Raw genomic sequence first — 25229 nt, forward strand, 5'->3', positions numbered from 1 at the left:
CTAGACATGTCCTTCACATAAAAAACCTGAGCCACCTCACTGGCTAGGACGAATGGTTCGGTGTCGTACCCTAGATCTTGAGATCCACTGTAGTCATTCCGTACTGCGGGTCTACCTGTACCCCGTCTTTCAGGTTGAACCATTTGCACCGGAACAAAGGGACCTTGAAATTAGGTCCATAGTCAAGTTCCCATATCTCCTCTATGTACCCATAATATGTGACCTTGATCCCATTGTCATCTTCTGCATCAAAGCGGACACCACTGTTTTGGTTGGTGCTCTTTTTGTCTTGGGCGAACGTGTAAAATGTGTTCCCATTAATCTCGTACCCTTGAAAAGTCGATATAGTCGAAGATGGTTGCTTGGCCAACAAGTACAGCTGCTCGTCATTAGTGACATTCATGAGACGTGTTTGCAACCAACCGCCGAAAGTCTTCATGTGTTCTCCAACAATCCAATCTTCACGTTGCTCCGGGTATTTAGAGCGTAAGATATCCTTGTGTTCCTCTTTGTACGGAGCCACCAAGATGGAATTATGTAGAACTGTGTAGTGTGCTTGAGTGAAAGAATGTCCGTCCATACACGTTGCTGATTTCTTTCCTAGCGTACCTTTTCCACGCAGTCTCCCCTCATAGCGCGATTCAGGAACACCGATCGGCTTAAGGTAAGGAATAAATTCAACACAAAACTCAATGACCTCCTTTGTTCCATAGCCCTTGGAGATGCTTCCTTCTGGCCTAGCACGGTTATGAACGTACTTCTTTAAGACTCCCATGAATCTCTCAAAGGGGAACATGTTGTGTAGAAATACAGGACCGAGAATGCCAATCTCTTCGACCAGGTGAACTAGGAGATGTGTCATAATATTGAAGAAGGATGGTGGGAACACCAACTCGAAGCTGACTAGACATTGGACCACATCCTTCTGTAAATTTTGTAGAGTAAGTGGATCGATCACCTTCTGAGAAATTGCATTGAGGAACACACATAGCTTCACAATGGGTACTCGAACATTTTCCGGCAGAAGCCCCCTCAATGCAACTGGAAGTAATTGTGTCATAATCACGTGGCAGTCATGAGACTTTAGGTTTTGAAACTTTTTCTCTGACATGTTGATTATTCCCTTTATATTCGACAAGAAGCCAGACGGGACCTTGATGCTACTTAGGACTTCAAAAAAGATCTCCTTCTCCTCTTTGGTAAGAGCGTAGCTGGCAGGACCTTGATACTTCTCTGGATTCAGGTTGTTTCCTTCGTAGATACTTTGCTGGTCCTGCTGTGCATCCGGTGTATCTTTTGTCTTTCCATACACGCCCAAGAAGTTTAGCAGGTTCACGCAAAGATTTTTCGTCACGTGCATCACGTCGATTGCAGAGTGAACCTCTAAGAATTTCCAGTATGGTAGCTCCCAAAATATCGACTTCTTCTTCCACATGGGTACGTGTCCGTCAACATCATGCGGAACAGATTGTCCGCCAGGACCCTTTCCAAAGATCACTTTTAAATCCTTGACCATATCATATATAACTTCTCCAGTAGGGCGGGTAGGCTTCGTTCGGTTATCTGCCTCACCTCCGAAATGCTTTCCTCCCTTTCTTACGTGATGTTGTTTTGGAAGAAATCGACGATGCCCCAGGTACACATTCTTGTTTCCCAAATAATTACTGTCAGTCTCACCTAAACAGTGTGTGCATGCATTGTATCCCTTGTTTGACTGCCCTGAAATGTTACCAAGAGCAGGCCAATCATTGATGGTTACAAATAACAACGCTCGTAGGTTAAATTCCTTTTGTTCGTGCTCATCCCACACAGGTACACATTCGTCATGCCACAACTCTAAAAGTTCTTCAACCAATGGCCTCAGGTACACATCAATGTCGTTGCCGGGTTGCTTCGGGCCCTGGATGAGCACTGGCATCATAATGAACTTCCGCTTCATGCACAACCAATGAGGAAGGTTATAGATACATAGAGTCACTGGCCAGGTGCAATGACTGGAGCTCTGCTCCCCGAAAGTATTAAAGCCATCTGTACTTAGACCAAATCTTAAGTTCCTTGCGTCATCTGAAAATGACTTGAACTCTCTGTCGATTTTTCTCCACTGCGACCCGTCAGCGGGGTGTCTCAGCATCAAATGTTTCTTACGGTCCTCTTTGTGCCATCGCAACAACTTGGCATGCTCTTTGTTCTGGAACAAACGTTTCAACCGTGGTATTATAGGAGTATACCACATCACCTTCGCAGGAACCCTCTTCCTGGGGGTGGACTCGCCCTCAACATCGCCAGGGTCATCTCGCCTGATCTTATACCTCAATGCACTACATACAGGGCATGCATTCAAATTCTCGTACTCCCCGCGGTAGAGGATGCAGTCATTGATGCATGCATGTATCTTCTGCACCTCTAATCCTAGAGGGCAGACAACCTTCTTTGCTTCGTACGTACTAGAGGGCAATACGTTCTCCCCTAGAAGCATCTTCTTTATTATTTTCAGCAACTTTTCAAATCCCTTGTCAGAAGTACCATTCTCTGCCTTCCACTGCAGCAATTCCAGCGTGGTACCCAGCTTTTTCTGACCATTCTCGCAATTTGGGTACAACAGTTTGTTGTGATCCTCTAACATTTTCTCCAACTTCAACCTCTCCTTTTCATTTCCGCAGTTCATCTTCGCATCAAGAATGGCCCGACCCAAATCGTCATCCGGGTCATCAAAACTCGGCTCATCGAAAATGGGCTCTTCTTCAGCTTCGTCTTCCCCCATTCTACTATCACCGTCTTCAGTGAATAAGGGATAGTTGTCACTATCCTCTTCTTCTTCGTTGTCTTCCAATATAACCCCTCTTTCTCCGTGCTTGGTCCAACAATTATAGCTGGGCATGAAACCGTTCTCCAGCAGGTGGACGTGAAGGGTCTTTGAGGTAGAGTAATCCTTCATATTCTTACAGGAACTACATGGACAATACATGAAACCATTCGACCGCCTGTTTGCCTCAGCCACGTTGAGAAAATAATGCATGCCATGAATGAACTCGGGATGGCACCGGTCACCGTACATCCATTGTCGACTCATCTGCATTTTATATGTATATAAAAAATCATTAAGTACACAACATCGTGGATATATGAGTGACCAACTTAATTAATATTCAAGTTCATCACATAAAACTAAAAAAAAATTATAAAAAAGAAGAGGCTCACCGAGGTGGTACTGTGCCGGCTAGGGGACGACGCTGGCGATCGACGGCGGTGAGGACGGGATGATACTAATTAAAACCTACAAAACATACCATAATTTCAGCTCAAATTGCATATAAAAAAATAAAATCCCTAACTTAGGCATTTCATCGAACACCTTGCTAGCACTAGAAAAATAGTACGAGTTAAAACTACCAAAGAAATGAGCTAAATTAGGAACGCCGGAAGGAAGGATGATATTGCTAACCCTTGGATAGATGTATGCCGTTAATCTTGTTAAAATGGTGGAGAAAAATGAAGATTATTGGAGTGTGAGAGGTGCAAAATATTTGGAAATGTGAGAGGAGGAGAAGGAGAATGAGATATGCAGGGGGTCGGGCGCGCGGCGGCGCGCTGATATAGGGCACAGACCCTTTAGTAGCGGTTCCTAAAGGTGCAGCCCTGGCCCCACCTCCGCCTGGAACTGGGCTCAAACCCTTTCATACCGGTTCGTAACACGAACCGGTATAAAAGGGCCTTAACGAACCGGTATAGATGTCCCACGCATGGAACCGGTACTAATGCCCCCTTTAGTACCGGTTCGTAAGGGAACCGGTACTAAAGTCTTAGATGGATGCCCATTTTTCTACTAGTGGTACCCCTTGGTCGCAAATTTGATCAGATTAGCATTAGTTATATATTATAAAAATTATATCATTAGAAAGTTTAAATGTTCCATTTTCTAATGATATAATTTCGCATTATATAATTTAAATTATATAGATCAAATTGGTGACCTAGAGATACGGGGAAGACTAGTAAACTGAGATGGAGGGAGTAGTAGTTTTCTGAAAATTTGTAAGGCTAGCCATAGTGCTAGTATCATAAGGAGTATCATGCATGCCACCTTGGTAAAAATCAAATGTGGCGCTATAATTAACGAGAAGGGATATGCTAGTGGTATCAGAATGTGATATTGTATCTTAGCACGTGAAACTAGAAAATTTAATGTTAAATACATCCTATACACACAATTGCATTGAGATTCTACTAATAATTAAATATCATGAGATTATGATACTACTAGATGATACTAACCACTATAAGGGTAGCATCGTAAACTTGTATGATATGGATGATACCACTATATGATACTTTGCACTATGACCAACCTAAGGAAAACTGTTCATGTTCCATTATTACTCGATTCCAGACATGATTATACATTCTTTTTTGAGGGAAAACCACACGAAGCTTTACTAAACTTCAATCGTCATCATTGCAGCGTATGGATCACGCGGCAAATGCATCCATAAATAGCGGCATGGTTCCAGATTTGAGGCATATTTGGCCAGGTTATGAGCATCTGCATTGCTGTCCCCCCTCTCATGTTTAGAAGAAACAACATCAAAAGAAGGCACCATGGCTTGGATCTCCCGAGTCACTGAACTGCAGTGACTCTTAGTACTGTACCTTTCTTGATTGCTTCAATCACACCACAAGCTTACTTCTATTCTTCGTGCACCAATGTCTAGGGCAAGCAATAGAGCTTCCGTACATGCCAACTCCTCCAAGGTTGGCGGATCATTTACACCATGATGATGGCCAAGTCCTAATCCAGCAGGTAAGAGCGAATGGAAAGGGAAGATGCAATGCAACGTGTGCGCTCTTGTTGGAAAAGGCCAACAAGAAGCTCGATCTCACGAAAACTAAGATTGAAGCCGCCAAGTTGAAGCCCATGCCACTGTTTGATCAAGTCGATAAACGAAGCTTCGCAACTTCCGGTGACCAAGATGGTGGGCGAGTCGAAGATTTTGACGGCTAACGGTTTGAACCTGTGTGCTGAGGCCAAGGCTTTGTATGCGATGAAGCGCCGTTGCATCATGGAAGAGATGAAGATGGCTATGGCGGTGGCAAACAGTTCTACACTGATCATGGTGGACCCAAGGCCTTCTGTCGCAGAGGGTCAAAGTGGCCTCCATTTGATCTCTATCAATGCAGTGTGATCGCCGGCCTTGGATGGCCTTTCTTGGGTGTGCCAAAACTCACCTGCTTTTGAACCATTTGATAGCCAGCCCATGGGCTTTTTTCCATGTTGTGGGCCAGACTTGGTCACACGGCCTGTTGGTTTGGCTGGTGGGGAGCTGGTTGCAGTGGGCCTGGAGGGGGAAGCCCAGCAGCCTCCGGGGCCTGGTGGAGTTTTGGAGGTAGGCGTGACCGAGCTGGTGCGGCCCAGCACCGGGGTGCGACGGCCTGCCTTTCGCTGGTTGTGGCTTCCTAAGGGATGCGCTAACCCGGCCCTAGGGTTTCCGGCCAGATTCGGAGAGGTGAGGAAAAGGTTGGGCGACCCGTACGCGCCGCCACATCGCCTGCTGTGGAAGATCCCGGAGGCGCCGCCACTCCTCAGATCCTTTGCTGAGGCGGTGTCCATGGAGCGGGGTGGGGACGACGGGCGCAAGCGCCGCTTCGACAGCAGCAACGGGAGGAGGCTGGTAGGAGGTGGAAGAGGTGCGGGCGGGCGTCAAGATGGCGGAGCCGGTCGCCAGATGGGTGGCGAGGGAGGGCGCTTCGACGGCGGTGGCAACCGTTTCGACGGGGGCAGCCGCGGAGAGAGCTTCCGATCCCAGGAGGAGGGTGGCGGGCGCCAAGAGGAGCGCTACAGGTACATGGAGGCGGGCGGGAGCCGCCAGGCAGGCGGTTCTCGGGGTCAAGGTGAAGACTTGCGGTACCACAACCGCGGTGGGGAGCAGTGGGGTCAGCCACCGCCGTGGTGGTCGGAGCAGGACCGACGGGAGGAGGAGGAGTCTAGGCTCTGGGAACAACAGCAGGGTGGTGCCTCTGCTTGGGGGCAGGGTGACCGTCCGGGTCTCTCGGGTCCGGGAGACCGAGGGATAAGCCAGGGGAGGCATCAGTCGGCGGCGCGGGCGAAGAACAAGAAGGTCGCTGGGCCGGATCAAGCGCAGCAGAAAGGGAAGAGCAAGACCAGCGCTACCAAGACCGGGGCACAGATAGGGGGTGAGTGCTTCAATTGTGGCCGGCAAGGTCACTTTCAGTCGGAGTGCTTGTTCCAGCCACTGTGTGTGATTTGTAGTAGCGAGGGGCATGCTTCGTCTGACTGCCTGGCCAAGAGGAACATTCTGCGCCTCCAATCGATGGGGCACGCCATTACGGGCGGGGGCTTCTTCAACATCGACGTCGAGCCGCTGGGTAGGAAGGGCGACACTGGGGAGGTGTTCGCGGCGGCGATCAAGTTCGCTTCTACTCCGCTGTCGGGGGAACAGCTGACTGAGGAGCTCAAGCTCATGGTGGACGAGAACTGGGATTGGCAAGTCAGTAGGGTGTCGGAGTCCGAGTTCACGGTGGTCTTTCCGTCTAGGGAGACGAGGCGCATGTGCACGGTGAGCGGCAAGCTCTACCTGCCGGTCAGTCAATTGGAGACCACCATCAGGGAAGCTTTCCTGGCGCCGAGGCCGAGCTTGGTGCTGCCCTCGGCCTGGGTCAAGCTGACGGGAGTTCCGGAGGATCTGCTGACAAAGGAGCGGGTCCAGGCAGCTTTTGTGATGTTGGGCAGGATCATTGACGTGGACGAGCTGTCTCTCCTGAAGTGGGACAGAGAGCCGATTCGGGCTCGAGTGCAATGCCGCTACCCGGAGCGCATCAAGGGGTCGATACAGGTCTTCGTCAATGGGGAGGGCTATACGGTGGGTCTTCAGGTGGAGCCGCAGCCTAGAGGGAGCGGAGGGGGTGCGGGAGGAGGGCCTCCGCCGCCGCCGCCACCTCGCAATGAGGATGAGGACGAGGAGTCGGACGACGCTTCGTCCGAAGGAGAGTGGAAGCATGGGAGGCGCAAGAAGGACAAGAACGAGCAGACCAAGGACATGGCCAAGGAGCCGGAGCATGGGAAGGGTCAACGGAGTACCAAGGAGGTGGGAGAGGGTTCCCAGCGTGACTCGCCGGCTTTCCTTGGACCGGTGGAGCAAGAGGGACCTGAGGGGAGCACCCTATTCCAGTATGGCTCCAACTTGGGGAAAGAGCTGGGAGAGCTTACTGGGGGCGGGCGTTCTGAGGTGCCAAGCTCGGACATATCCATGTTGGAGCTCACGTCCATGGGGGAGGACTCTCTTCAGGGAGGCACGGGATCGGTGCTCTCGACCGAGGTGGTGTCTACGGGGCAGGATACAGGGGTGGTGGACAGCCCATCCGCGCTTGGTCCACCGCTCAAACTGGCAAGACTGGAGCAAGGGGAGAAGGAGGTGTGGACATCGGAGGTGGCGCAGGGTGGAGCGGGCAAGGTGGCGGTGACTGCGGAGGAGGTCCCGGCCACGCCGTCGCTGCAGCAGCAGGCGCTGGCGGACCTGCAGGTGGCCACGGGTCCACGCTCAAGGGCCATCCCCTACACTCGCCGGGCCAGCAACACCTCCACCCCGGTGTCGGCGAGCCGGAAGAGCGCGAGGAACCAGGGCCAAGCTGGGACGTCGGCGTTGATCAAGGCGCAGAGGCTGGCGGCGGAGAGGAACCTCGAAGAGAAGTGCAAGGAGAAAGGTACGTTCTCGGAACCCATTAGCTTGCTCCCGGACTCCCATCTGGCATCGGTTATTTTGGATAGCGGCATGGTGTTTCGACCTAAGGATGGGGAGACGGCGGCGGCGCTCTCGGTGGTGAGGGCAAAGGAGTTGGTACAGGCGAGTCTCGCAGCGACAGCTCTACGGTTGGCCAGGGAGGCTGCCGCGAGGGAGGCGGCGTTGCCTGCTGACGGGTCCGGGGAGATCCCCGCGGCGAGGGAGCTGCGGTGCACTCCAGCCGGAACAGGGGGTTCCGAGCTGGCGGCGGACACGGGGCCGGCACACCGACTGGTCGTCGATGAGGATGACGATTTGGGGGTTACCCACGGCAAGGGATTGCAGCCGGGGTCGGAAGGGGATAACCTCTCGGTGGAGGCAGGTGGGCGGACGGAGGAGGCCGAGCCGGCTAAACCGAGGAGAAGGAGGGGGAGGAAGTCTATGCTTACGGTAAGGAAAGGGAGCCACAAGCGCAAGGGTGTGCAATGAGGTTCCTAATTCAAAACATTAGAGGGTTTGGGGCGCCAGGGCGCGTGACCCAGCTCAAGGACCTGTTCAGGTTAGAGAGAGTCGATATCATCGGGCTCCAGGAGACTATTAAGACGGAGTTCTCGACGGTGGAGCTCCGCAGACTTGAGCACGGGGGCCAATTTGCTTGGAGTTGGCTCCCAGCCGTGGGGCACTCTGGAGGGATGCTCCTTGGTTTTAGGGATGAGTGCTTTGAGGTTGGCAGCTGGAAGAAGGGTACCTTCTTTCTGAGCGCGGAGGTGCTGCAAAGAAACAATAACCGCAAGTGGTGCTTCATGTTGATTTATGGGCCGGCGAACCACGCTAGGACTGGCGAATTCCTGGGGGAATTAGAGGGGGAAGTGTCGGCTTGTCCATTACCTTTGGTGGTGGCGGGCGATTTCAACCTCATACGCCGGGCCGAGGACAAAAGGAATGGGATCGTCAACTGGCCTAGGGTTAGACGTTTCAATGATGTGCTGGCTGGGTTAGCGCTTAGGGAGATTAGGCGGGCAGGGGCCCGTTTCACTTGGACAAACAACCAGGCAGTACCAATTAGGTCTGTCCTGGATAGGGTGTTTGTATCTACGAGTTGGGAGAGCCTCTTCCCCCTTTGTACGCTGACGGCGATCACCAGGATTGGCTCTGACCATTGTCCACTGATTCTGGATAATGGTGAGAAAGGGATTAAGATCCCTGCGCGCTTCTTCTTCCAGACTTGGTGGTTTGGGGTGCCGGGCTTTGGGGAGCTCGTGAAGGAGAAGCTCTTACAAGTTGGGGTGGACTCGGGCCCACATCGTTGCTGTATTGATGTGTGGCAAGGAAAGTCCAGAGGGCTGCGACAATTCCTGAAGGGTTGGGGGGCTAACCTTGGCAAGCAAAAGCGGGCGGTCAGAGAGGGCATTATGATTCAGATCGCCCAACTAGATAGCGCTGCGGATGCAGATGGGCTGGATGAGGAAGGGTGGGCCCTTCGCTACCACCTAGAGGAACAAATTATTCAGATAGATGCTCTAGAAGAGGAATATTGGAAGCAACGCAGCAGGGTTCAGTGGACTCTCAAAGGGGATGCGTGCACGGCCTTCTTCCATGCGTTTGCCAATGGTAGGCGGAGGAAGTGCCTAATTCCGAGGTTGTTGACCGAGACTGGGGAAGTCACGGAGCAGAGGGAGTTGGTTGACCACATCTACGGTTTCTACAAAGGTTTGATGGGGGCAGAAGGGGAAGAAAGGGTCTTTTCGCTGGCCCCGGACTTATGGCCGGACACTCTTCGGGTCTCCGAGGTGGAGAACGAGGAATTGGCCCTCACTTTTACTGCGCAGGAGCTGGACCAGGTCCTGGCGGAAATGAAGCCCGACTCGGCGCCTGGGCCGGATGGTCTACCGGTGGCGTTCTTCAAAAGGTTCTGGGGGGACCTCAGGGGTCTCATTTTACAGATCCTTAATGATTTCGCCCTAGGGAGGGTGGACATTGCTAGGCTTAACTACGGCATCATATCGCTTATCCCCAAGCTTAAAGGGGCGGACACGATTAAGATGTTTAGACCTATTACCTTGATCAATGTTATCTTTAAATTCGTGGCGAAAGCATATGCGACTAGATTGGCCCCGATAGCACATAGGACGATTGACCGAAGCCAGTCCGCATTCATCAAAGGTAGATGCTTGCATGAGGGTGTGCTCGCTCTGCACGAGATTGCTCATGAGCTCAGAGTGAAGAAAATTAAGGGCCTTCTACTCAAATTGGATTTCGAGAAGGCTTACGACAGGGTGAACTGGGAGTTCTTGCGGGAGGTCCTACTGAGGAAGGGTTTCTCGGTGGGAGTGGTAAACCGTTTGATGCAGCTAGTGTCTGGGGGACAAACGGCAATTAACATTAACGGTGAGATCGGACCGTTCTTCAGGAATAGGCGGGGAGTGAGACAGGGAGACCCGCTTTCCCCTATCCTGTTTGATTTCTTGGTGGATGCACTTGCAGCGATTTTGACAAAGGCCAACGGGGCCGGTCACATCCAGGGGGTGGTGGAACATCTCATACCAGGGGGAGTCACACATCTACAGTATGCGGATGATACCATGATCCTCCTGGAACCGTCTACTTTGGGAGTAGCTAATCTTAAAGTCCTCCTCCTTTGCTTTGAGAATATGTCAGGTCTTAAGATAAACCTCTCTAAGAGCGAAGTGGTGGTGATGGGGGCCAACAGGGACGAACAGCACAGGGTAGCGGAGAGCCTCAATTGCTCTCTGGGAACGCTCCTCATGAAGTACTTGGGACTGCCAGTCGCGGATAAAACACTTTCAGTGGCTGACTGGCACTTCCTGACTGAAAAGGTGGGTCACCGGGTTGACCCTTGGCAGGGTCTCTTTCTAGCGTCTGCGGGTAGACTAGAATTGACCAACTCATGCCTCTCGAGTCTACCAATGTTTGCGATGGGCTTATACCTCCTACATGATTCGACGCATGGGGCTATGAACAAATCCAGGGCCCAATTCTTCTGGGAAGGGGTCGGCCCCAAGAGGAAGTATCATATGGTGGATTGGGACACGGTTTGTAAACCTAAGGCGTATGGGGGTCTGGGGATCCTCAACACAAAACGCATGAACATTGCCTTGATGGTCAAGTGGATTTGGAAACTGTACCAGGGGGCTGAGGGTCTATGGGCAGATCTTCTTAGGGCCAAGTACCTGGGCGACAACAACATCTTCTCCCCTAGGGTACCCACGCAGGGTTCACAGTTCTGGAGTTCCATTCAGAAGCTGAAGTGGTACTTCAAACTAGGGGCTAGGCACCAGGTCCACGACGGAAGCAAAGACTTACTTCGGTCGGATCGTGGTCAGGGGCGGGGCCGCTCAGGGGGAGATTCCCACGCCCCTTTGATTGCTGCGACAACCCGTATGTTACGGTAGCAGCGGTTAGAAGTGCCGACGGGTGGCATATTAGGTTCAGAAGGGCCTTTGGTTTGGCGGAGACGGTGGAATGGGAAAACCTGTGTCGGATTTTTGACCTGCACCCGTTTAGCCAGGGGAGAGATAAGATCTCCTAGGGCCTGGAGGAGTCGGGGGATTTCTCGGTGAACTCCTTGTATTGCAGAATGTCCATGGGAGCGGCGGTGACCCACTTCAAGGATGTCTGGAAAACTAGGGTTCCACCCAAGATCAAGATCTTTCTTTGGCAACTGCTTCGGGGTAGACTGCCAGCAGGGGACCAGCTGGTCAAGCGACATGGCCCATCAGATGGGAGATGTGCGCTCTGTGGGGAACCAGAGGACTGTAACCACATCTTCTTCGGCTGCAATCTGGCCAGGTTCATGTGGGCTGGGGTTAGGGAACTCCTGGGATGTGATTGGAACCCGGCGGGGGCCGGTCAATTCCTGGGTCTCGTCCAAGGACTATCGGGAGGGCTGCGTAGGCTAGTGTGGTTTACATTTGCGGCACAAAGCTGGGCGCTTTGGAATATTAGAAATAAACTTGCTATAGAAGGAAGGTTGATCAATAACCCGGCTGATGCTATTCTACATATGTCCCTCAACATGCAGAGATGGAGGGTTCTGGTCAGACCGAGGGATAGGCGGCTCCTGGATGAGGCAATGCTGGAGGTGCGAAGACTCCGGACGAGGGCGAGAGGCAACAGCTGAGCTCGTCGATCATGTGTGTGTGTGGTTTATCATGTATGTTTAGCTTCTAGCCGGTGTGGGCACTTGTATGACTGTTAGGTCCTGATTTGGGTTGTGATGTTGGGTGGGTGGGCTCAGAGCCCGTGATCAAACGCTGTTGTCGGATGCTTGCTTTATCTATAAAGCTGGGCCTTTAGGCCTTATGTTTAAAAAAAATATATAAACATTTTGAATTTTCTAATTTGAACAACCTATTATTCCTCCACGCGTCCCGATCTACCTGCGCCGGCCGCCGGAAGGGGAGTCGCGATTCGCGACGCCGCCAGCAGGGGAGCATCTAGGTTTGTGAGGCTGCACGATTTAGGTCGCGGGAAGGAGAAGACATGCGGCCACCACGTCGCCGCCCAAGCCCACACGCACCGCCGCAGCCCAGCCACCACCGCAGCGCCACCCAAACCACCACGCCCGCCGCAGCTTAGCCGACGAACAGGAGGACCAGGTGACCCACCGCGGCGGCGAAAAGAAAAGAGAAGGAAGAGAAAGACGGCACGAAGCGATGGTCAAAACCAAGCTGGAACCGACCCCAACAGGGCTCTTCTCGCTTACACGTAGCGCATAATCGCCCGCAGATGCCGAAACACGACACGCATGCGTGCTGTGTGGGACCCGCGAAAATGACAGGCAGAGCGCCCAGGGACGCCCCCAACCCTGGGAGCTTAGTGCTCTTGAAAGATATGCTTCCTCTCTCAAAAAATTATGTTTCGAAATATCAAAAAAAATTCTACATGTACATCTCCATACTACATGTAAATCTTATTTTTAGAGATATTAGACCAGCCCATAGGACCATCCAAAACCAGAATGGTAACCTATGTGTTAGTTCTAATGTGTTTATATGACAATTGCCCCATCAACATAGGTAAAAAGATGGTAGCCTTTAGTCATGCATCTACTAGTCTTGATGACAATTTCAACATAACTAAAACCAGCATTGTATGGAGTGTCACCATATGTTCTAGTGCTGACTACGCCACATGCGAGGATTCACTCGCATCACTAAAACATGATAAAGAAAGTTTCTAAAACTTTTTTGTGATTTAGTGTGTATCACAGTCTTTAAAACCACATGAGAGAATATTTCCTGAGTTGTTTGAACAACGAACTAAGCTAATACGAGTACAATTGACTTCGAAATCTGACGCCCTTCAAGAAACATGAAGCTGGTTTTTAGGAACCAACCTAGTTGCTCTTTTATGTACTAAATTGTTAACACAATTAACCACATAACAATACTTTTAAAATTACTAGACAATATTATTTATTATACTTTTTTCTTGTACCAAAGGAAATGTTGATGCTTTAACCAACCAAACCATATATTTGCTGATACACAAACCATTCATTAACTCGGATTCCTCTAGAGCTAAATAAATAAGATATCATATCGTAGTGTATTAGCTTGTGCAACCTACATGAATTGTAGTTTATACACATATTTTCGTTGATTGAGCCGTTCATGAATATCTTTGCAAACAATTGTAATAAACCATGGTCTAGCAATATCTTGATACATGCTTCTGGGATGTTGATTGATATCTTACCCCAAAGTAAACATAAAATTGGGATTTCACGAAATTAATAGTAAAGTACCGTCCAGAACACTCAACCGTAAACCAAGTAAATTTAGACAAAACCCTAGGGGTCTTTGTTGTTTTTTTTATCTCAATTGTATTGGCAGAAGCACGTTTTCTAGTCCAAGCTGTTATGCCTTCTTGTTCTCCTCCATTGGTGACTTAGAAGGTGATCTTGGGTTTGACCCGAGCTACTCATTTCTCCGCCCCCATCTCCCCGGTCTCCGGCCACAACAAGCCATAAGTTCCTGCCTCCTCTGCTTTCCACTCCAGTGGCAGGAGGAGTTGGGACCCTAGACTTATACTCGGCGCTGTATATGGCCCTTAGAGTAGGGTTCAGCCAACCAGCAACAAGCTACGGTGGTGATGGAGGTGTTGTGCCGAGCAAAATAAAGTTTTCATTACTCTTGGTCCACCTCCCCAGAGACGTTGAGGAGGGCGAGGAATTTTCCGGTGATGGCTCTTTTGAAGTCGTGGTTCGAGTTATGACTTTGTGGTTTTACCAGTTGTCTACTTGTCTTGGTTCATTGTTGTCTTTCCCGGTTGGTGTGGTTTGGCTAGTGTTGGATTTGTTGCAGCGTCTTCTGGCTTCTACTGAAGACTTATTGATGGTCGCTTCAACCACATTTTCCTGTCTTTGCCATGGTTTGAAGGTCTAGAGGCAGCATTGAGCTTTGCTCACGGCGCACCACCAACAACACCAAGACAACATCATTTTTTTTAGAAAGTTGTTCGTGAAAAATCGACTTGTCGTGTGGCCTGTGTAAAAAAATAAAAAATAATGTTAAAAATAAGGTTTTTCACAAAATAAATTTTCTTCTTTTTTTACATAGACCACAAAAAATATCGGGTTTTTCGCGAAACTTGACGAACATACATATATTATGAAGATGAGCACTTCGAAATATGTTTTTTTTTTTGTAGAGGGAGCATATGCACCTGAAAGTCGAATTAAATATCTGATATGGTGACATAAATCAAACGAATTTTGAATTTCAATCTTACACAAATTCTATGAAAATCGATGAATTAAAGGATCCCGTAGTCACCACCCTGAGCCTTAGAAGTTAGACCAAGTACGCCGTACCAGGCCACGGTCCAATTACCTTCGAACCTCTCGGATGCGAGTGTTGCATTTTTATTATGCACAATAATTTCATCAACGATGGTCCATGTACATGCACACAAAACCCCCGTATCTCTCGACGTGCTCATGCTTATTATTATTACATCACAATACATGATCCGATGTACCGGTCGATCCCAAATATAAATAATGATACGCCCTGGGTAGCTAGCTAGAGCAGGTCGGCCATGAGCTTGAACTCCTCGACGGTGATGGTGCCATCTCCATCGCCGTCCATGCACGCGACGATCTCCGCGCAATCCTCGGCACTGGCGGTGCCCATGAGGCCCAGCACCCTGGCAAGCTCATCGGCGCCCAGCACGCCATCGGGCCCGCCCGCAAAGGACTCCAGCGCCGGCACGGCGGCCTGCAGCAGCGCACCGAGCGCGCCCAGCCCGAGCTCGCCGGCGTTCATCACGTCCAGGAACTCCTCCACGCTAAGCAGACCGTCACGGTCGCCGTCGGCGCGCGCCAGCATGTCCCGCGCCTCCGCCTCCGACTTGTTGAGGCCCAGGGAGGACAGGAGGCCCCGGAGCTCGGGGGCGGTGACTAGGCCATCGTTGTCGGAGTCGAACGCGCCTGGAACGCCTCCACGAGCCTGCTGATGTAGCTCAGCGCCTCGAAGTCCACCGTCAGCGGCTGCTGCTGGTTCGACGGCCGGCGGGCCGGCGTTGCCATTGCGTGAACAGGCACGAATTATACCGGGAGAGACCTTGCTGGGTTGTGATTTGTGATTGCTAGCTCTTGGTTTTGGAGCTCGGTTAGCATATATACACACGGTCTTAAAAAGGCGAGTCAGAGTGCAGAATCTGAACCTTGGACGCTTTGTGTCGACATGGAATAATAATTGAGGATCTTGTTCGTGCCATTGGCAATGCCAAGATAAGCCATTTGGATTCTGGTGTGATAGCGTGGACGATGATGGCTTGATTCTCCAAGTAGGACTGACAAAAAAACATTTGCTTGCGCTGAGAAACAATCCTTCTGTTTTTTAAGAGCATAGTTCTTGTTTAATTTTTCGAGTGACCACGAACTTGTTACAAAAATCCTTCAAAATTTTCTAATTTAATGTTTTGATTTGAAGAAAACATCATATTCTTACGGATGCCTTCATGGAGAAGGAAATCCATGAGACAATTTGTCAATTAAAGTTAAATAAGGCTCCGGAATCGGATGGGTTCCCAGCTGAATTTTATCAAAAGTTTTGGGAATTAATTAAGGAGGATTTGATGGCAATGTTCAATCAATTGCATGGTGGTGACTTGCAGTTGTTCTAGTTGAACTTTGGTGTCATCACACACTTACCCAAAAAAGAAAATGTGGTACATATACAACAATATAGGCCTAAATGCCTTCTAAATGTGAGCTTTAAAATTTTCATAAAGATAGCCACAAAATGATGGGGATATGCCCTAAGGGGGTGTGTCGCCAGTCCCACTCGCCATGGAGATGAAGGCCCAAGAAGGCTGACTGGGTGACTGGGCCCTGCACCGACCGGGTGACTGGGCCCTGTAGCGACTGGGCCGCAATCCCTGGATGAAGATCCGCGCGACTGGAGAAGGAGATTGCTTGCGAGAGGGGTGGCAAATCCCGGATTAGTAGCAACAGATATGATTCGTAGTTATCTTCATGTAACCCTAGATCGGGGGTGCCTATATAAACCCCCAAGCTAAACCCTAGAGGACACATCATCTGAGATCCAATCTCCCCCTGTAAGCTCTTGGCGTAGCCGCCGACTGAGCCCCCCCCCCCCCCCCCCATTGTAATTCTCCACTGAGCAATAGATCTAGCAGGACGTAGGCCTTTTACTCTCCGGGGGGGCTGAACCTGGGTAAACCCTTGCGTCCTGTGCACCTCGATCCGCAGATGGCAATGTCTCCTTGCCCCCGTATCAACGAAGTGTTGCCCCCCGTAGCACCTGCCGTGGTCATATCCACGATAGTGGCGCCCACCGTGGGGCATGGGACATCAAGCCTCCGAGCTGCGGCGAGGCCTTACTCGCCGATACGCCGGCTGATCGCCTCCGGCAGGATGATCGCCATGGGCAACTTCTTCCACATCCAGCCGAGCTCCTACCAGCCGGCCTCCGCGCCCCTCACGCACGCTTGGATGGTGCCGGTCGGCACGATCAACCTCTTCGCCGGGCTCGCCAGCATCAGCGATCCCACTGAGCCTCGCCCTGGCTAGCTGCACGACCCCTTCGCGCCGGGACAACTCCTCACCGCCACTCTCCGTCTTACCGGCGAAGTGTATGTCGAGGGCGAGTCAGCCCTGGAGGACGACGCCGACTCGGCGGCCACGGCGTCAGTCACCGGATCCACCGCCACGGCGTCGATCGCCGGCTCCATCACCGTAGCGTCGCTCGGGGACTCCATCACCCCGGTCTCCCACCCGAGCATCTTCGAGGACGACTCCGTCCTCCCCCTCTTCGGCAGCGACTCCGAGTCGGACTCCGTCGACGCCCCGCACTACCAGTACCCAACCGCCGTCTTCATGGCGGGAGGCGAGGAAGTGCCTCCAAACGACGCCTTCTCCACGCCCCTCCTAGCAACCGCCAACGCGACCGAGATCGAGGCGCATCGGGCGGCCCTTGAAGAGCAGAGGAAGAAGGAGCTCGCCGAGCGGCAGAAATTCTACCTCGAGCAAGATGAAGTGAGAGCCGTGTCTCACTACCGCCAACAGTGCAATCGCCTGCGCATGGAGCGCGCTCGCGCGCAGGACTTCCCCAGCGCCCGCCTCAACTTCGACGATCCGGATGGAGAAGTCCGGGCCGCCCGAGTCTAGAACCCCGACATCCCCGAATCGAGTTGGGCCGCCGCCGGCAGAGCGGCGCATGGCGCACCACTGCCACCACCACCACTGCCACCCGAAGCTCCCCGCGTGGAGGCCGACAACGTCGCGGCCGCTCAGGCCGTTCTCGCCAAACTTCCTGAAACGGGAGACGGCGCCATCCTCGTCCACCATGCTAAGGCCCTAGTCGCCAAGGCCCTGGAGCAACAACACGCCGCCGCCGATTCACAAGGGCGACTCTACTCACGCTCATCCGCCAGCCGCGCCGCTTCATCAGCAGCGATGAATCGCGCGGTCGCCAACGTCAACAACTGCCCGCCACCAGCGCCACGCGCCACCCACTCGACCAACCACCGAGTCGAGCCGCGCCCCGTACGGGCAATGGTCGCCGCCAACGGGCAGCCAATCGACGCGCGCACCCACATCGTCAACGACCAAGATGTAGGGATTCGTTGCATAGAAAACAAAAAATTTCCTACCGCGAGAACGCAATCCAAGCCAAGATGCAATCTAGAAGACGGGAGCAACGAGGAGATGATCGAGACTCACCCTTGAAGATTTCCAAAGCCTACAAGATGAGGCTCTTGTTGCTGCGGTAGACGATCACTTGCCGCTTGCAAAAGCGCGTAGAAGATCTTGATCTCGGTGCCACGATCGGGCAGCACCTCCGTACTCGGTCACACGTTCGGTGTTGATGAAGACGACGTCCTTCTCCCCGTTCCAGCGGGCAGAAGTAGTAGCTCCTCCTTGACTCCGGCAGCATGACGGCGTGGTGGCGGTGGCGATGGAGAACTCCGGCGGAGCTTCGCTAAGCGTGCGGGAGAGGTGGAGGAGAGAGGGGGCGGCTAGGGTTTGGGAGAGGGGGTGGCCGGCCTCTATGGGTGCGGCCAGCTTGGTGGCTTGTGGTGGCCGGCCCCCTCCCCTATGCCCCTCATTATATAGGTGGAACCCCAAGTGTTGGACTACAAATCTTCGAATAAGACCCGAACCCAAAACCTTCCATGTAGTAGGGAAACCTACCCAAGGTGGGACTCCCACCCAAGTGGGATTCCCACCCTTCCATGAAGGGGGGTGGCCGGCCCCCTTGGTGGAGTCCACCTTGGACTCTCCCCTCTAGGGTTGGCCGGCCATGGGGAGGTGGAGTCCCTCCGGGACTCCTCCTTCCTTAGTGATTTCTTCCGGACTTTTCTAGAACCTTCCATAAATGCACCGGATCATTTTCAAACTTATAAAATGACTTCCTATATATGAATCTTATTCTCCGGACCATTCCGGAACTCCTCGTGATGTCCGGGATCCCATCCGAGACTTCGAACAATACTTCGAACTCCATTCCATATTCAAGTTCTACTATTACAACATCAAACCTTAAGTGTGTCACCCTACGGTTCGCGAACTATGTAGACATGGTTGAGATCTCTCTCCGACCAATAACCAATAGCGGGATCTGGAGATCCATAATGGCTCCCACATATTCAACGATGACTTAGTGATCGAATGAACCATTCACATACGATACCAATTCCCTTTGTCACGCGATATTTTACTTGTCCGAGGTTTGATCATCGGTATCACTCTATACATTGTTCAACCTCGTCTCCTGACAAGTACTCTTTACTCGTACCGTGGTATGTGGTCTCTTATGAACTTATTCATATGCTTGCAAGACATTAGACGACATTCCACCGAGAGGGCCCAGAGTATATCTATCCGTCATCGGAATGGACAAATCCCATTGTTGATCCATATGCCTCAACTCATACTTTCCGGATACTTAATCCCACCTTTATAACCACCCATTTACGCAGTGGTGTTTGATGTAATCAAAGTACCTTTCCAGTATAAGTGATTTATATGATCTCATGGTCATAAGGACTAGGTAACTATGTATCGAAAGCTTATAGCAAATAACTTAATGACGTGATCTTATGCTACGCTTAATTGGGTGTGTCCATTACATCATTCACATAATGATATAACCTTGTTATTAATAACATCCAATGTTCATGATTATGAAACTAATCATCTATTAATCAACAAGCTAGTTAAGAGGCTTACTGGGGACTCATTGTTTGTTTACATAACACACATGTATCAATGTTTCGGTTAATACAATTATAGCATGGTATATAAACATTTATCATAAACATAAAGATATATAATAACCACTTTTATTATTGCCTCTTGGGCATATCTCCAACAGTCTCCCACTTGCACTAGAGTCAATAATCTAGATTACATTGTAAGGTACCTAACACCCATGGCATTCTGGTGTTGGTCATGCTTTGCCCTAGGGAGAGCTTTAGTCAACGGATCTGCTACATTCAGATCAGTGTGTACTTTGCAAATCTTTACTTCTCCATCTTCGATGTACTCACGAATCGAATGATAACGCAGCTTGATATGCTTCAGCCTCTTGTGTGACCTTGGTTCTTGTGCATTGGCGATGGCACCCATGTTGTCACAGTAGATGACTAGTGGGTCCAATGCACTAGGAACCACATCGAGCTCTACAATGAACCTCTTCATCCATACCGCTTCTGATGAAGCCTCTGAAGCCGCTATGTACTCCGATTCTGTTGAAGACTTCGCCACCGTGCACTACTTCGAGCTTGCCCAGCTTACTGCAGCACCATTCAATATAAACACGTACCCAGACTGTGACTTAGAGTCATCAGGATCAGTGTTCCAACTTGCATCGGTGTAACTTGTTACAACGAGCTCTTGGTCACCTCCATAACAAAGAAACATATCCTTAGTTCTTTTCAAGTACTTCAGGATATTCTTGACCGCTGTCCAGTGTTCCATTCCTGGATCACTTTGATATCTGCTAGTCAAACTAACAGCATGTGCTATATCCGGTCTTGTACATAGCATGGCATACATGATAGAGCCTACTGCCGAGGCATAGGGGATCTGACTCATCCTTTCTCTTTCTTCTGCCGTAGCCGGACCTTGAGTCTTACTCAAGACCTTGCCTGGTAACATAGGTAAGAATCCTTTCTTACTTTCGTCCATTCTAAACTTCTTTAGAATCTTGTCTAGGTATGTACTCTGTGATAGCCCTATTAGACATCTTGATCTATCTCTATAAATCTTGATGCCTAATATATACGATGCTTCACCAAGGTCTTTCATTGAAAAACTATTATTCAAATAACCTTTTACACTGCTTAATAGTTCTATATCATTCCCAATCAATAATATGTCATCTACATATAATATCGTGAACGCTCTGAGCTCCCACTCACTTTCTTGTAAATACAGGCCTCTCCATGACACTGTATAAACCCGAAGTCTTTGATCACCTTATCAAAGCGTCGGTTCCAACTTCTCGATGCTTGCTTTAGTCCATAAATTGAACGCTGAAGTTTTCATACTTTGTCAGCATTTTTAGGATCGACAAAACCTTTGGGTTGTACCATATACAACTCTTCCTCAATGTCTCCATTAAGGAACGCCGTTTTGACATCCATCTGCCAAATCTCATAATCGAAAAATGCAGCTATTGCTAACAAAATCCTCACAGATTTTAGCTTCGCTACAGGTGAGAAAGTCTCATCGTAGTCAACACCATAATTTGTCGGAAACCCTTTGCGACAAGTCGAGCTTTATAGACAGTAATATTACCATCAGCATCTGTTTTTCTCTTGAAGATCCATTTATTCTCGACAGCCTTGCGGCTATCAGGTAAGTCTACCAAAGTCCACACTTTGTTATCATATATGGATCCCATTTCGGATTTCATGGCTTCTTGCCATTTGTTGGAATCTGGGCTCATCATCGCTTCTTCATACGTCGCAGGGTCTTCATCATTGTTATCCACAATCATGACATTTAGACAAGGATCATACCAATCAGGAGTGGCACGTTTCCTTGTCGATCTGCGAGGTTCAGTAGCTATCTCGTTTGAAGTTTCATGATTATTATCATTAGCTTCCTCTGTTGCCAGTGTAGGCGGCACAGGAACATCTTCCGGTACTGCGCTACTCTGATCAACGAGTAAAGATTCATCAATCTCATCGAGTTCTACTTTTCTTCCAGTCACTTCTTTAGTGAGAAATTCTTTCTCAAGAAAGGTTCCGTTTTTAGCAACAAAGATCTTGCCTTCGGATCTGTGATAGAAAGTGTACCCTATAGTTTCCTTAGGGTATCCTATGAAGACACATTTCTCCGCTTTGGGTTCTAGCTTGTCCGGTTGTAACTTTTTTACATAGGCTTCGCAACCCCAAACTTTAAGGAACGATAGCTTAGGTTTCTTATTAAACCATAATTCATACGGTGTCGTTTCAACGGATTTTGATGGTGCTCTATTTAAAGTGAATGCGGCTGTCTCTAATGCATAACTCCAAAATGATAACGGCAAATCAGTAAGAGACATCATAGAACGAACCATATCTAAGAGAGTTCGATTACGACGTTCGGACACACCGTTTCGTTGTGGTGTTCCCGGCGGTGTCAATTGTGAAAGTATTCCGCATTTCTTTAAATGCATGCCAAACTCATAACTCAGATATTCACCTCCGCGATCAGATCGTAGAAATTTAATCTTCTTGTTACGTTGATTTTCTACTTCACTTTGGAATTCCTTAAACTTCTCGAAAGTTTCGGATTTATGTTTCATTAAATAGATATACCCATATCTACTCAAATCATCTGTGAAGGTTAGAACATAACGATAACCACCGCGCGAGGCTACACTCATTGGTCCGCACACATCGGTATGTATGATTTCCAATAAGTCTGTAGCTCGCTCCATAATACCAGAGAATGGAGTCTTAGTCATTTTTCCCATTAGACATGCTTCGCATCTATCAAGTGACTCAAAGTCAAGTGATTCAAGTAATCCATCGGTATGGAGTTTCTTCATGCGTTTCAATCCAATATGACCAAGACGACTGTGCCACATATAAGTAGAATTATCATTCAATTTAATTCGCTTAGCATCAATGTTATGAATATGTGTATCACTACTATCGAGATCTAACAGAAATAAACCATTCTTTTCAGGTGCTCGACCATAAAAGATATTATTCATAAAAATAGAACAACTATTATTCTCAGACTTGAATGAATAACCGTCTTGCATTAAACAAGATCCAGATATAATGTTCATGCTCAACGCGGGTACAAAATAACAATTATTGAGGTTTAAAAACTAATCCCGAAGGTAGATGTAGAGGAAGTGTGCCGACAGCGATCACATCGACTTTGGATCCATTTCCAACGCGCATCGTCACTTCATCCTTCAATAGTCTTCGTTTATTCTTTAGTTCCTGTTTCGAGTTACAAATATGAGCAACCGAACCAGTATCAAATACCAAGGTAGTAGTACGAGAACCAGTGAGATAAACATCTATAACATGTATATCAGATATACCTTCTTTCTTCTTCTTGACAAGGCCGCTCTTCAGATCCGCCAAATACTTGGAGCAATTACGCTTCCAGTGTCCCTCCTCCTTGCAGTAATAGCACTCAGCATCAGGCTTAGGGCCAGTCTTAGGTTTCACAGGAGGCGTGGCAGCTTTCTTGCCACCCTTCTTGTTTCTGCCTTTAGACTTGCCCTGTTTCTTGAAACTGGTGGTCTTGTTGACCATCAACACTTGGTGCTCTTTCTTAATCTCAATCTCAGCAGATTTTAGCATGGCGAAGAGTTCAGGTAACTCTTTGTTCATGTTCTGCATATTGTAATTCATCACAAAGTTCTTTTAACTAGGTGGCAGTGATTGAAGGACACGATTAATCCCCAGTCTGTTAGGAATCACTATTCCCAAGTCACTGAGTTTCTTCGCATGCCTGGTCATGGCGAGCATGTGCTCACTAATGGAGCTGCCTTCTTCCATCATGCAACTGAAGAAGTGTTTCGATGCTTCATAGCATTCCACGGCCGCATGAGTTTCAAAGATAATTTTCAACTCATTGACTAACTCATGTGGATCGTGGTGCTCAAAACATTTTTGAAGATCGGCTTCCAGACTGCATAGGATGGCACACTGAACTTGAGAGTACCGAGTTTTCCTAGTGGCGTAAACATTCTTTACTTCATCGGTTTCAGTTTCTGTAGGAGGGTCACCTAGCGGTGCATCAAGCACATATTGCAGGTTTCCGCCATTGAGGAAGATCCTCACATGACGAAACCAGTCGGTGAAGTTGCTACCGTTGCTCTTAAGCTTTTCTTTCTCTAGGAACTGGTTAAAATTGATTGGGGACGCCATATCTACAACATATATTTGCAATAGTTTAGACTAAGTTTATGACAAATTGAGTTCAAATTTTAATTTAACAAAATTAAAAACTAGGTGAACTCCCACTCAAAACAATATCCCTCGAATTATCTTAGTGATCACACGAACCAAATCCACCACACCAAGTCCGATCATCACGAGACAAGATGTAACTTCAATGGCGAACACTCAAAGTGTTCATCATATCAATCATATGATTCATGCTCTACCTTTCGGTATCACGTGTTCCGAGACCACGTCTGTACATGCTAGGCTCGTCAGGGCCACCTTAGTATCCGCATGTGCAAAACTGTCTTGCACCCGTTGTATGCACTTGTTGAGTCTATCACACCCGATCATCACGAGATGCTTCGAAACGACAAGTCTTGGCAACGGTGCTACTAAGGATGAACACTTTATTATCTTGATATTTTAGTGAGAGGGATCATCTTATAATGCTACCGTCGCGATCTAAGCAAAATAAGATGCATAAAAGGATTAACATCACATGCAGTTCATATGTGATATGATATGGCCCTTTTGTCTTTGCGCCTTAGATCTTCATCTCCAAAGCAAGGACATGATCTCCATAATCAACGGGCATGATCTCCATCATCGTCGGTGTAGCGTCAAGGTCAATGGCGCCGTCTTCATGATTGTTCTCCCATGTAGCAACTATTACAACTTCTTTGAAATACTACTCAACATGAAATTTAAAGACAACCATAAGGCTCCTGCCGGTTGCCACAATACAATAATGATCATCTCATACATAGTCATCATCACATTATGGCCATATCACATCACCAAACCCTGCAAAAATAAGTTAGACGTTCTCTAATTTGGTTTGCATATTTTACGTGGTTTAGGGTTTTCGAGAGAGATCTAATCTACCTACGAACATGAACCACAACGGTGATACTAATGTTGTCAATAGAAGAGTAAATTGAATCTTCACTATAGTAGGAGAGACAGACACCCGCAAAGCCACTTATGCAATACAAGTTGCATGTCGAGCGTGAAGCAAATCTCATGAACGCGGTCATGTAAAGTTAGCCCGAGCCGCTTCATCCCACTATGCCACAAAGATGCAAAGTACTCAAACTAAAGACAACATAAGCATCAACGCCCACAAAACCTTGTGTTCTACTCGTGCAACCATCTATGCATAGACACGGCTCTGATACCACTGTAGGGATTCGTTGCATAGAAAACAAAAAATTTCCTACCGCGAGAACGCAATCCAAGCCAAGATGCAATCTAGAAGACGGGAGCAACGAGGAGATGATCGAGACTCACCCTTGAAGATTTCCAAAGCCTACAAGATGAGGCTCTTGTTGCTGCGGTAGACGATCACTTGCCGCTTGCAAAAGCGCGTAGAAGATCTTGATCTCGGTGCCACGATCGGGCAGCACCTCCGTACTCGGTCACACGTTCGGTGTTGATGAAGACGACGTCCTTCTCCCCGTTCCAGCGGGCAGAAGTAGTAGCTCCTCCTTGACTCCGGCAGCACGACGGCGTGGTGGCGGTGGCGATGGAGAACTCCGGCGGAGCTTCGCTAAGCGTGCGGGAGAGGTGGAGGAGAGAGGGGGGCGGCTAGGGTTT

General features: G+C 49.2%; 1 pseudogene; it reads right to left on the reverse strand.

Annotated features, from left to right (window-relative positions):
• Window positions 1-14586: 14586 nt before the first annotated feature.
• Window positions 14587-15371, reverse strand: LOC127312316 (probable calcium-binding protein CML29; annotated as a pseudogene).
• Window positions 15372-25229: the final 9858 nt, after the last annotated feature.

Source organism: Lolium perenne, chromosome 7 (genome assembly GCF_019359855.2).
Source record: "Lolium perenne isolate Kyuss_39 chromosome 7, Kyuss_2.0, whole genome shotgun sequence".
NCBI classification, from domain to species: domain Eukaryota; kingdom Viridiplantae; phylum Streptophyta; class Magnoliopsida; order Poales; family Poaceae; genus Lolium; species Lolium perenne.